General features: G+C 42.6%; 1 long non-coding RNA gene across 1 annotated transcript in view; it reads left to right on the top strand.

The window, feature by feature from the left end:
- The window catches only part of LOC133776196 (uncharacterized), a 33312-nt gene extending 27402 nt beyond the window's left edge, over window positions 1–5910 (top strand). Inside the window, exon 3 of the long non-coding RNA XR_009868361.1 lies at window positions 5722–5910. This is a non-coding gene — a long non-coding RNA (uncharacterized LOC133776196). The remainder of the gene's footprint in view (window positions 1–5721) is intronic.
- Window positions 5911–13058: the final 7148 nt, after the last annotated feature.

Here is a 13058-nt window from a genome sequence, read left to right as displayed (position 1 = left end):
GCCATTGTGGCCAACTGGGAAGTGAACCAGTGGATGGGAGACCTCTCTCTCTCTTTCTCTTTCTCTTTCTCTTTCTCTTTCTCTTTCTCTTTCTGCCTCTCCTCTCTCTGTGTAACTCTGACTTTCAAATAAATAAATAAATATTTTTTAAAAAGTAAGTCACAGGGTAAATTAAGAATCTATGTGGCCGGCGCCGTGGCTCACTAGGCTAATCCTCCGCCTTGCGACACCGGCACACCGGGTTCTAGTCCCTGTCAGGGTGCCGAATTCTGTCCCGGTTGCCCCTCTTCCAGGCCAGCTCTCTGCTGTGGCCAGGGAGTGCAGTGGAGGATGGCCCAAGTGCTTGGGTCCTGCATCCCATGGGAGACCAGGAGAAGCACCTGGCTCCTGCCTTCGGATCTGCGAGATGCGCCGGCAGCAGCGGCCATTGGAGGGTGAACCAACGGCAAAAGGAAGACCTTTCTCTCTGTCTCTCTCTCTCTCACTGTCCACTCTGCCTGTCAAAAAAAAAAAAAAAAAAAAGAATCTATGTGGTAAATAAGACCAGTGTCTGCTAATAATAATTGATAGAATTAAAAAGGAGAGAACGAGCCAGCAGGGTACACAGCAGATTCATAGAATGGCAAATGCCCTAAACAGCACTCTGGCCTCAGAATCAGCCCTTACGTTCATCTGGATCTGGCTAAAAAGACCATGAGAATATCTCAGGCATAGAAAGCCAAGACACTGTGGCAAAAAATGACTTAAATGAAAGATCTCTGTGAATGAGATCCCAGTGGAAAGAACAGGCCATCAAAGGAGGAGGTACCAGGGCCGGCTCTGTGGCACAGCGGGTTAACGCCCTGGCCTGAAGCACCGGCATTCCATATGGGCACCAGTTCTCATCCCAGCTGCTCCTCTTGCTGCTATGGCCTGGGAAAGCAGTAAAGGATGGCCCAAGTCCTTGGGCTCCTGCACCCATGTGGGAGACCCGGAAGAAGCTCCTGGCTTTGGATCACTGCAGTTCCGGCCATTACAACCATCATGGGAGTGAACCAGTGGATGAAGACCTCTTTATCTGTCTTTCAAATAAATAATTTTTTTTTAAAGAAGGAGGTACCTTTCTCTGAAGGGAGGAGAGAACTTCCACTTTGATTATGGCCTTGTCTAAATAAGGTCAGAGTTTCTGATCTCAAGAGGCTTCCATAGCCTTGGCAGCTCATAACAAGAGCCTTGGATGATTACTGACGTCATAAATAAAGAGTGTCAATTGTTAAATCAACAACAGGAGTCACTGTGCACTTACTCCCCAAGTAGGATCTCTGTCCTTAATGTGTTGTACTATGAGAATTAATGGTAAAAATAGTCTTCAAACAGTACTTTATACTTTGTGTATCTGTGTGGGTGCAAACTGTTGAGATCTTTACTTAGTATATACTAAGTTGATCTTCTGTATATAAAAATGATTAAAAATGAATCTTAATGAAGAATGGGATGGGAGAGGGAGTAAGAGATGGGATGGTTTGCAGGTAGGAGGGTGGTTATGTGAGAAAAAACTGCTATAATCCAAAAGTTGTACTTTTGAAATTTATATTTATTAAATAAAAGTTTTCTAAAAAAAAAAAAAGAATCTATGTGGGAGTGAATTGTACAGAATATAAATACAAGTTGTATAACAAGTTCAGAGCCACTTTTGGAAATTAGCTACCATACAATCACAGCTAATGTATTTGTTTCCTTGCCAGAAACATATTTTAAAATAATGTTAAATAAGTAGTCTTTAAAAGCCAAATAAAGGGACGAGTGTTTGGCCTAGTGGTTAAGATGCTAGCAAGAATTCCCAAAAATCAGAACACTTACGTTTTGAGTCCTGCCTCTGCTCTTGATTCCAGCTTTCACTTATGAAACACCCTGAGAGACAGCAGGTTGAGTTTCTTCCACCCACATGGGGGACCTGAATTGAGTTCCTGGCTCCTGGCCTAGCCTAGTCCTGGCCACTGTGTGCATTTGGAGGTGAACCAGAAGATGAGGCCTCTGTCTTACTCTCTGTCTCTCAAATCGTTTTTCAAATGCCAAACAGAGATCAAAGCAAAATAGATCAAGCTTTTTATTTAAGAGTTATGCTGTAGATTCTTACGTAAGTTATCTTTTCTTCCTTCTGCATAGCCAGTATGCAATTTTGTGGCTGTTTATTGTAGTTTTTAAAGAACCTACTCTCTTGCCTCATTAGAACCTTGTTATAGCTGGGCAGCAAATTACCTACCTTGGTTTGTGAAGATGTTCTTGTATATTTTTATTAATTCTTTTAATTTCAAGGATTGGGTGAAATAATCAAATAGATTTTTTTTTAAATTTTTTTTTGACAGGCAGAGTGGATAGTGAGAGAGAGAGATAGAGAGAAAGGTCTTCCTTTTTGCCGTTGGTTCACCCTCCAATGGCCGCCGCAGTAGGCGCGCTGCGGCCAGCACACCGCGCTGATCCGATGGCAGGAGCCAGGTGCTTCTCCTGGTCTCCCATGGGGTGCAGGGCCCAAGCACCCGGGCCATCCTCCACTGCACTCCCTGGCCACAGCAGAGAGCTGGCCTGGAAGAGGGGCAACCGGGACAGGATTGGTGCCCTGACCGGGACTAGAACCCGGTGTGCCAGCGCCGCAAGGTGGAGGATTAGCCTATTGAGCCGTGGTGCCGGCCAATCAAATAGATTTTTATCTTGTTCTTTTAATGTCATGAATTGAAATTGTAATGGCTTTTTTGAGGTATAATTTTTATACTATAAAGTCCAGACATTTAAAGTATACAGCTTAATAGTTTTTTTTTTTTTTTAAGGTTTATTTATTTATTTGAAAGTCAGAGTTACACAGAGAGAAAAGGAGAGGCAGAGAGAGAGAGAGAAAGGTCTTCCATCCCCTGGTTCACTCCCCAGTTGCCCACAATGGCTGGTGCTGCTCCCATCCAAAGCCAGGAGCCAGGAGCTTCCTCCGGGTCTCCCACGTGGGTGCAGGGGCCCAAAGACTTGGGCCATCTTCTACTGCTTTCCCAGGCCATAGCAGAGAGCTAGATTGGAAGTGGAGCAGCTGGGACTGGAACCAGCACCCATATAGGATGCTGGCACTGCAGGTGGCGATTCTACCCGCTACACCACAGCTCCAGCCCCATATTTTTTATTATGTTTACAAAGTTTACAACCAATACTTAAATCAACTTTGGAGTGTTTTCATCATCCAAAAAGAAAATCTCCTACCTATTTGTAGTCATTCTATCACTTCCACCCCCAGTCCAAGTATAACTAATTTATTTTCATTATTTATAGATTTGCCTGTTCTGGACAGTTCATATAAATGTTATCATATAAGAGTGGTCCTTTGTTACCACATTCTTTTACTTAGCAAAGTAATTTCAACATTTATCCATGTTATAGCAAGTATCAGTGCTTTGTTCCTTTTTATGGTCAAATAATACTCCATTATGTGAATATACCACATTTTATTTATCAGTCACCTGTCCATGGGCATGTAGATGGTTTATACTTTGGGCTGTTATTAATAATGTTGCTATGAACATTCAGATACCTTTTTTTTTTTTTTGAAAGGCAGAGTGGACAGTGAGAGAGAGAGACAGAGTTCTTAGAAAGGTCTTCCTTTTCCGTTGGTTCACCCCCCAATGGCCGCCGTGGCCGGCGCACCGCGCTGATCCAAAGCCAGGAGCCAGGTGCCTCTCCTGGTCTCCCATGCAGGTGCAGGGCCCAAGGACCTGGGCCATCCTCCACTGCACTCCCGGGCCACAGCAGAGAGCTGGACAGGAAGAGGGGCGACTGGGACAGAATCCGGTGCCCCAATAGGGACTAGAACCCTGGGTGCCTGTGCCGCAGGCGGAGGATTAGCCTATTGAGCTGTGGCACCGGCCAATTAATTGATATTTTTATGAGAAAGTCAGTGACACTCCAATTATTAAATGTCATCCTATTATATAGTGACCTATAAATAATAAGTAATTTGAGAGGAGAGAATTAGAGAAGTTAATGGGGATATTCCCTGAAAGTATAACAGAGTTACAAGGTTAGGTGCTGAAGTATAACTGCATGGTTTAAAATCCGCAAATCACTTTTGTTTGCCTTTGGCAATTTATTGAATTCTCTTTCAATCTTCTTGCCTATAGAAAAAATATAATAACTGCTTTATAAGATTATTTTGAAGATTGAATCAGCTCTAAACTTGATGTTAGGGACTTTGTAAATACTCATTGTAGTTATTATCAATTTACATAATTTCATTTTTATAATGACCATGGATTGCTTTTTCAGGTTTTTGTTTTTGTTTTTGTTTTTTTTGACAGAAAGATTTAGACAGTGAGAGACAGAGAGAAACAGAGAGAAAGGTCCTCCCCCTCCGTTGGTTCACCCCCAAAATGGCCGCTACAGCCAGCGCGCTGTGCCCATCCAAAGCCAGAAGCCAGGTGCTTTCTCCTAGTTTTCCATGCAGGTGCAGGGCCCAAGGACCTGGGCCATCCTCCACTGCCTTCCTGGGCCACAGCAGATAGCCGGACTGGAAGAGGAGCAGCTGGGACAGAATCTGGCACCCCAACCGGGACCAGAACCCGGGGTGCTGGCGCCACAGGCAGAGGATCAGCCAAGTGAGCCACGGCGCCGGCCACTTTTGCAGTTTTAAAAACAAAAATCGTTTAAAGACAATTTAAGATGTGTGAAGTCAACCTCGATTGAGTATGTTTCCTAATTTAAAAGCATTCTTATATTATCAAACAATACATTAAGCTGAAAAATAATGGTTTGACCCTGCTTCCTTGCTGTCTATGTTTTAGATTAACTGAGGAAACAGAGATTGCTGACTTAAGATCCAAATAGTACTTTAGTAATTCTTTTCCACTTTACAAATCAGGAGAGAGAATTTCCTGGGCAAAAAAGTCCATGAAGTGGTGGTGCTGTTTTTACCAAAACTGATCCCAAGACAGATACTAACAATATTCAGTTTTCCAATCTACAAAGAGTTACTTTTATTTTTCTATTGATGATTGAGATCTATGGTGCTAAACACGTCTAGCTAAATTTCTTTTTGACCTTTAAAGTCTTTTTGTTTGTATTCTAAAGATATTTGTTAATTAGCATCTTGCCAAAGATCCTGTCTCATTTCTGTAAGCTGATTTGGCATTCCATTTTAATTTATTACCTCTGGAATTAGTAATTACATGATTTCTTGGATGACTCCAATCTTAAATAATGATGTCTCTTGAATAAGCCTTTCTCTATTTATAGAGCATAAAGAGAAATTACATTTTTAAGAAACAGCGGGATTACTATAAATAACAAAGTGTACTCTAGAAATTATCTTCTGGCCTAATATTTCTTGCTTTATTAATTTTTCTGGTCAAAAGAAAAGGAGTACAGAATAACGAGCTTATGAGGCCCTTGCCTGGGCTCATGCCCACCCATACATGTGACCACTCACTGAAGTCTGAAAAGGATACATTTTCTGATTTTCAGGAAACCTGTAGCCTTTAATTAACCAACTTATAAATACCTGCAGGGTAATAAATGCCATGCTGATGACTGTGTGTGTGTGTGCGCGCGTGTGTGTCTAACAGCTTTATTGACATACAGTTCATCTATTGTACAATTCATCCATGTAAAGTATACAATTCAGGGTGGGTGTTTGGTGCAGCAGTCAAGGCTTATCTTACATCCCATATCAGAGTATCTCCATTCAAGTCATGTTTCCATTTCTGATTCCAGCTTCCTGTGATTGCATACTCTGGGAGGCACCAGATGAAGGCTCAAGTACTTGGGACCCTACCACCCTCATGGGAGACCCAGATTGAGTTCCCAGTTCCTGGTTTCTCCCACATGGGGGCATTTGGGGAGTGAAGCACTGAAGAGAGAATCTATGTCTGTCTCTGTTTTTCAAATAAATAAAAATAACTTTAAAACCATTAAATTAAAAATACATAAAGTATACAATTCAGTGGTTTTTATTATATACGTGGGCCAGTGCTGCGGCTCACCAGGCTAATCCTCCGCCTGCAGCACAGGCACCCCGGGTTCTAGTCCTGGTTGGGGTGCCAGATTCTGTCCTGGTCGCCCCTCTTCCAGACCAGCTCTCTGCTGTGGCCCTGGAGTGCAGTGGAGGATGGCCCAGGTCCTTGGACCCTGCACCCGCATGGGAGACCAGGAGGAAGCACCTGGCTCCTGGCTTCAGATCGGCACAGCGCACCGGCCGTAGTGGCCATTTACGGGCTGAACCAACGGAAAAGGAAGACCTTTCTCTCTGTCTCTCTCTCTCTCTCTCTCACTGTCTAACTTTGCCTATCAAAAAATATATATTAGCAAAGTTTTATAACCATCACCACAACTTTAGAATATTTTCATCATACCAAACAGAAACCCAATACCTATTAGCTATCACTCCTTTTTTCTCCCCAACTCCTAGAGACCACTAATCTATTTTCTGCCTCTGTGAATTTGCCTATTCTGAACATTTCATATAAATAGCGTTTATAATATGTAGCCTTTGTGTCATACTTTTTCAGTTTACATGATGTTTTGTAAGTTTATCCAGGTTGTAGCATGTAATTGGTACTTCATTTCTTTTTGTGGCTTAATAGTACTCTCATTCATCGTGTGGATGTCAGTTTGTTTATCCATTTTTCAGTTGATGGGCATTTGGTTGTTTGTATTTTTTTGATTATTGAAAACAATGCTGTTATGAACGTTCATGTGCAAGTTTTTTGTGGGTGCTTTTATTTTCTGTTGGGTATACACTCAGGAGTGGGACTGCTGAGTTATGAGCTAACTCTACATTTAACCTTCTAGAGGAACTGCCAGACTGTTTTCCAAAGTGTCTGTACCATTTTATTTCAGGGGTGCATATAATATCTACTTGATCTGGAACTAATTTGTGTTCTACTTTAGTATGGCCTTGGGAGCATGCTTTTTCTGTTCAGGTAAGAAACTTCTGTGAAAAAGTCTCTCTATACAGTCATGTACCACATAACATTTCAGTCAATGACATCTGCATCAACAATATACAACATCGGTCCTGTCAGATCATAATGGAGCTAAAAAAAAAAATTCCTGTTGCCTAGTGACATCATAGCCATTGCAGCATCATAGTACAATGCATTACTCATGCATTTTTTAAAGATTTTATTTATTCATTTGAAAGGCGGAGTTAAAGAGAAGCAGAGGCAGAGAGAGAGAGAGGTCTTCCATCTGCTGGTTCACTCCCGAATGGCCGCAACGGCCGGATCTGGGCCCATCGAAGCCAAGAGCCAGGAGCTTTCTCCAGGTCTCCCATGTGGGTGCAGAGGTCCAAGGACTTGCGCCATCTTCCACTGCCTTCTCAGGCCATAGCAGTGAACTGGATCAGAAGTGGAGCAGCTAGAACTCAAATCAGTGCCCATATGGGATGCCAGCACTGCAGGCTGGGGTCCCAGCCCATACTCATGCATTTGTGGTGATGCTAATATAAATAAATCTATACTGCACTGCCCATCATACAAAAATATAACACACACAATTATTCATAGTACATAGTACTTGATAATGATAATAAATAACTATGTCACTGGTTGTTAATTTACTATACTCTATCACATTATTTTAGTTTTTAAGTATTTATTTCTCTAGAATGTATTCCCTCTACTTATAAAAGATGTGCTACAAAACAGTAACTGTTATGTTGTCAGAAGCCTCATGCATCTCATATTTGCTATATTTCTTAATTGCATAATTTTCTCTTATGCTTAAATTAAGCTCATGTTGTTTTATCATGGTAAAACATGAACGACAGACTATCCAGACTATTTGAAGGAAGTTCAAAAAGTTTGTGGAAAGTAGAATTAGAAGATAAGTTTTGTGTAAAAAGTTTTTTTAATTTTTTGCTTTTTAAATTGATATAAAGGGAACAAATTTCATATATACTAAGAGCCTCCCTCCCATTTTCCCTCCTTCTTCTCAAAACAGTTTTTAAATCCATGTGTAGGTTTTCCATAATATGTGTGTTCCAAGAAGATTTTGAATACCCCCTCATATACATGAATTGCAAACTTTGTTTTTAATGTATTTATTTATTTGAAAGGCAGCTACAGAGAGAGGGGGGAGCAGAGACAGAAATATCTGTCCACTGTTTCATTCCCCAAATGGCCAGAACAGCCAGGAGTAGGCCAGGCAGAAGTCAAGAGTCTGGAACTCCATATGGATCTTCCACATGGGTACAGAGGCCCAAGTACCTCTGCTGCTTTCTCAAGCACATTAATAGGAAGCTGGATTGGAAGTGGAGCAGCTGGGACTTGAACTGGTGTCCATATGGGATGCCAGTGTTGCAAGCAGCCACTTAACCCACTGAGTGACGGTGCTGGTCCTGCAAAAATTTTTATACCAAAATTAGTTTAATTCTGTTTCTACAAATTTTAAGCAGAAACTAAACTTCCAATCACTGATTCACTCCCTCAGTGCTCATAAGGTTGTGACTGGGCCAGCAAATCAGGAGCCAGGTACTCAATTCAGGTGTCACGTGCAGGTGGCAAAAACCCAATTACCTGAGCCATGACTGCTGCCTCCCCAGGTCTGCATTAGTTGGAAACTGCAATAAAGAGCCAGGAATCAAACCCAAGCACTGTGATGTGGAACAGGGGTTTCTTAACTGCTCGCTCTTCCACATATTTTCTGAAATACTTTTGTATGTATAATTTGTAACCTAGATGTATAGTAGACCATACCATCTAGATTTATGTACATATACTATTATATTTGTACAACTACAAAATCTCCTAATGATACAACTCTTAGAACATGTCCCCATCATTAAATGAAGTGTTATTATATTATGATTTGAATTTGGCAATCTCAAAGAGTAAGTTTTTCAACAGTTTTGGAAATGATTAGCATTCTTTGTTCTAGGAAGAATAAGAATGACTCTGTTTATCCAGTTTCTAACATTTGAATAGCATTTCCCTTTTCTTACCCTAGGAAACTAAGTAGGCCTTGGGAATAGATGAAGCAATGCATAGTGGTATAAATCAAAGAGCATTGAATATGTCTTCCTGTCTCAACTTAAGCTGCATAATAAAATACCATAAATTGAGTGGTTTAAACAACAAAAATTTATTTTTTATAGTTCTAGAGGCTGGGAAGTTCAACAACAAGTTGCTAGTTGATGGGGGTGCCCTGGTGAGGACTTTCTTCCTGGCTTGCAGATGGCCACCTTCTTACTGTATCTTCACATGGGGTAGAAAAAAGGACTGAGATCTGGTCTTTCTCATTATGAGAATCTCATTATGAGATTTCTCATAATCTCATTATGAGAGCCCCACCCACATAACCTCATATAGATCCAGTTACCTCCCAAAAGCCCCACCTCCAAATACTAACAGACTAGGGGTCGGAAGTCAACATGAATTTTGCGGGAGAAGACATTCAATCCATAGTACTTTCTATACACAAGAAAATTCCAGGATTCAGCACCATTAAAAAAAAAAAAAGGAAGAAAGAAAATTCTTCATTTTACTTACAATAGCAACCTTGGTCACAGAAGTTAGAAGTTCATACGGGCTAGTAAATTTTTACTGGAGTCACACCTTAGCACAAGCCACTTTTTTTTTTTTTTTTTTAAGATTTATGTACTTATTTGAAAGACAGAGTGGCAGAAAGAGAGAGGGAAAGGCAGAGAGAAACCTTCCATCAGTTGATTCACTCCACAAATGGCCACGATTGGGCCACGCCAAAGCCAGGAGCCAAGAACTCCATCCTGGTCTCCTACATGGGTGGCAAGGGCCCAAGCACTTGGGCTATCTTCTACTTCCTTCTCAGGCGCATTAGCAGGAAACTGGATCAGAAGTAGAGCAGCCAGGACTCAAACTAGCACTGTGATATGGGATGCCATTGTCACAAGTGATGGCTTAACCCATGGCACCAGCATTGTGGCAAAGTTAGTTAAGCTGCCACGTGGGATGCCAGCAGCCTATATGAGCACCAGTTTGAGTGAGTCTACTGCTCTATTTTAGCTCCAGCTTCCTGCTAATGCGCCCTGGGAAAGCAGAGGAACACTGCCACACACACAGGGGACCTGGGTGGAGTTCCAGGCTTCTGGCTTTGGCCTGGCCCTTCCCTGGCTATTGCAGCCATTTAGGGAGTGAACCAGTGGCTGAAAGATCTCTCTCTCTCTCTCTCTCTTCTCTCTCTCTAACTCTGTCTTTCAAATGCATAAGTAAATAAATAAATCTTTTTAAAAAATTAGTTTATTTCTTTTTTTTGACTATTTATTTATTTGAAAGAGAGATGTTCTATCCACTGGTTCACTCCCTAGATAGCCACAACAGCCACTGCTGGGGCCAGGCTGAAACCAGGAGCCAGGGGTCCCTTCCAGGTCTCCCACAATGCTAGCAGGGATCCAAGCACTTGGGCCATATTCTAGTGCTTTTTCCAGGAGCATTAGCAGGGAGCTGGATTGGAAGTGGAATAGCTTGGATTTGAACTGGTGTCCATATGGGACGCCAGCATCGCAAGTGGCTGCATTACCCACTATGCCACAATACCTGCCCCACAAATAAATCAAAAGAAAGAAAGAGAGAGAGAGAAAGCAAAGAAAGGAAGGAGGGAAGGAAGGAAGGAAGGAAGGAAGGAAGGAAGGAAGGAAGGAAGGAAGGAAGGAAGGAAGGAAGGTGACTGAAGAAATTAAGTAATTTACTGGAGGTCATTTAATGGTTTGCATGTGGACAGCTGGGATTTTTTTCTTTTCTTTTTTTTTTTTTTTTTTTTTGACAGGCAGAGTGGACAGTGAGAGAGAAAGAGAGACAGAGAGAAAGGTCTTCCTTTTCCGTTGGTTCACCCTCCAATGCGGCTGGCGCATCTCGCAGATCTGAAGCCAGGAGCCAGGTGCTTCTCCTGGTCTCCCATGCGGGTGCAGGGCCCAAGGACTTGGGCCATCCTCCTCTGCCCTCCCGGGCCACAGCAGAGAGCTGGACTGGAAGAGGAGCAACCAGAACAGAATCCGGCACCCCAACCGGGTCTAGAACCCAGTGTGCCGGCGCCGCAAGGTGGAGGATTAGCCTACTGAGCCGCGGCGCCGGCCGAGAGCTGGGATTTTAACCCAAAAATATTTGATTTCAAAGAATCAGAGCATCCTCTTTCTATTCTGAAGAGAGCAGACCCTAGTGAGATTCGGTTGGGAGGAGGGAATAGAGAGAATAGACATGTGTGCCAAAGCCAAACTTGGTTTTCTCTGTAAATTTTTTTCTTGTCCCTGGATGTCACAACCACTTGCTGACAGCCCCCTCCTATCCCCAGTGGTTCAGCTGTGCAGAAGTGCTAATGAGTCCCTAAATGCTTTCTGGCTTAGTGGAGCTACTGTACTTGACTAAGTTAGGACTCCAGCAACTGCTGTCTGGGCCACACACACTCCAGCAAAACTTCCTAATTTGGAAAAGTCTTTTCCATCCTGTTTGGGCAGAAAGAATACCATCTCACATTTAAGAAAAACAAAATGCCTTGACCTACATCAGAACAGGCACTTGAAAACATAAAACAAAGAAACACTAAAAAATCAAGTCTATTTCTGCTTTGCTTCGAAGTGGAAGGTGGTGGGGATGGGGAAATATTTCACCAGAAAGTTAAAACAACATTCCTGAGTCCCTTGCTATTTAACCCCAGAAGATATTCTAATTAACAATAAGCTTTGAATTTCAGTTGTATGAAATTTAGCGATTTTGAATGGAATTAAGAAAATAAACATTTTAAATTTGTGTGTGTCAAAGCTAGCTTGAGTGGCAGCATATATTTTTCAGATGTGTTCTAGCATTGTTTCTAACACCTTGAGTAGAGGCCACACTTGTATTTGAAAAGAAGAACTAAGTAGATTTTCGCAGGGTGGGCCAGTGGGGTCAGCCTGAGTGTCCACTCCTGTGACTCCTGAAACTACCTGAGAGTGACTTGGTAAAAAGATACAGAGACTTAAGTCAAGTTTCAGCTCTGACACCAACTTGCTGTGTGAACTTGGGTAAATCACTTACCCTCTCTGGGCTCCACTTAACCTTCACTTTGCCTTCTCTGTAGAGAAGTTGACTAAATGACCTCCAGGAGCCTTGGCATTCTATTTTATGATTTCCATGAATGTAGAAAGGGCTTACCCAGGCTGAAGTGGAAGTCATGAATTTCCAGTGCCCTCTGGACCCATTCCTCATTTCCTAATTTTCCTCCTGGTCCCCTTACCCCCTTAGCATTTCCGGAACTAGGGCTTGGTGTTGCTTCCTGGCTTCCAGAAGCGACCTCCTAAATGCCCACAGGTATGCAAAGCATAAAAAGCCCGTGGTTTCCGTCATGCTCCTCAGGTCCTGTCTGTGCCATGATCTGCTTCCCCCAGAGTCTGCTCTCCACCACCTGGCCCTGGGTGATGATGGATTAAATCAGACAAAATAACCTTTACTAATGTTTGCTAACACCTCATCTCCCCGTCACAAAAATACCGTACCTTAAGGATAATCAAAATATACATGCTTCACCCTTAAAGGTCCTAACATTTATGTGGAGTGTTGATTGAATGGGCTTCCTGTGAGCCTCAAACAACATGAAGTTTTGTTGCCTTTGCTGATCAGGGAACCTTAGGGAAGTCATGTTATCTTGGCAGGAATACTGTCAACTCAAGATGGAGATTCTGTTTCCCTCTGCATTAATCTGCAGCTAATGCCAGTGAACATTATCCTTGTTTAATTACATTCACTAACCCACTGACACAACTTCCCCTGGGAAGAAGCGTATCCGACTCTGACTCACGCTTTTCAGCAGGTTGGATTTGAGGAAATGGATAATATACGCCCCGCTGGCTTTGGAATTTTAAACAGAAACCCACATGCTGCTGCGTCTCCGGCTTACTCCCAAATATGGGAGAATGTGTGCCCCAGCCTGGGTTGGAGGAGGCATGCTCAGTGTGACAAAAGGCAAAACCCACACAGTGTGTGCTGAGCCAGGCAGGGAGAGCCAGAGCCAGCAGCCACTTAAAGGAGAAAGAACAACCACAGGAAAGGGGCGGGAGGCGGACACACATCAGGACCCTTTTCTAGAGTTGTCTTGATGATAGC

This window comes from Lepus europaeus, chromosome 17 (genome assembly GCF_033115175.1).
Source record: "Lepus europaeus isolate LE1 chromosome 17, mLepTim1.pri, whole genome shotgun sequence".
NCBI lineage: Eukaryota > Metazoa > Chordata > Mammalia > Lagomorpha > Leporidae > Lepus > Lepus europaeus.
This window is presented reverse-complemented; position numbering and strand designations above follow the sequence as displayed.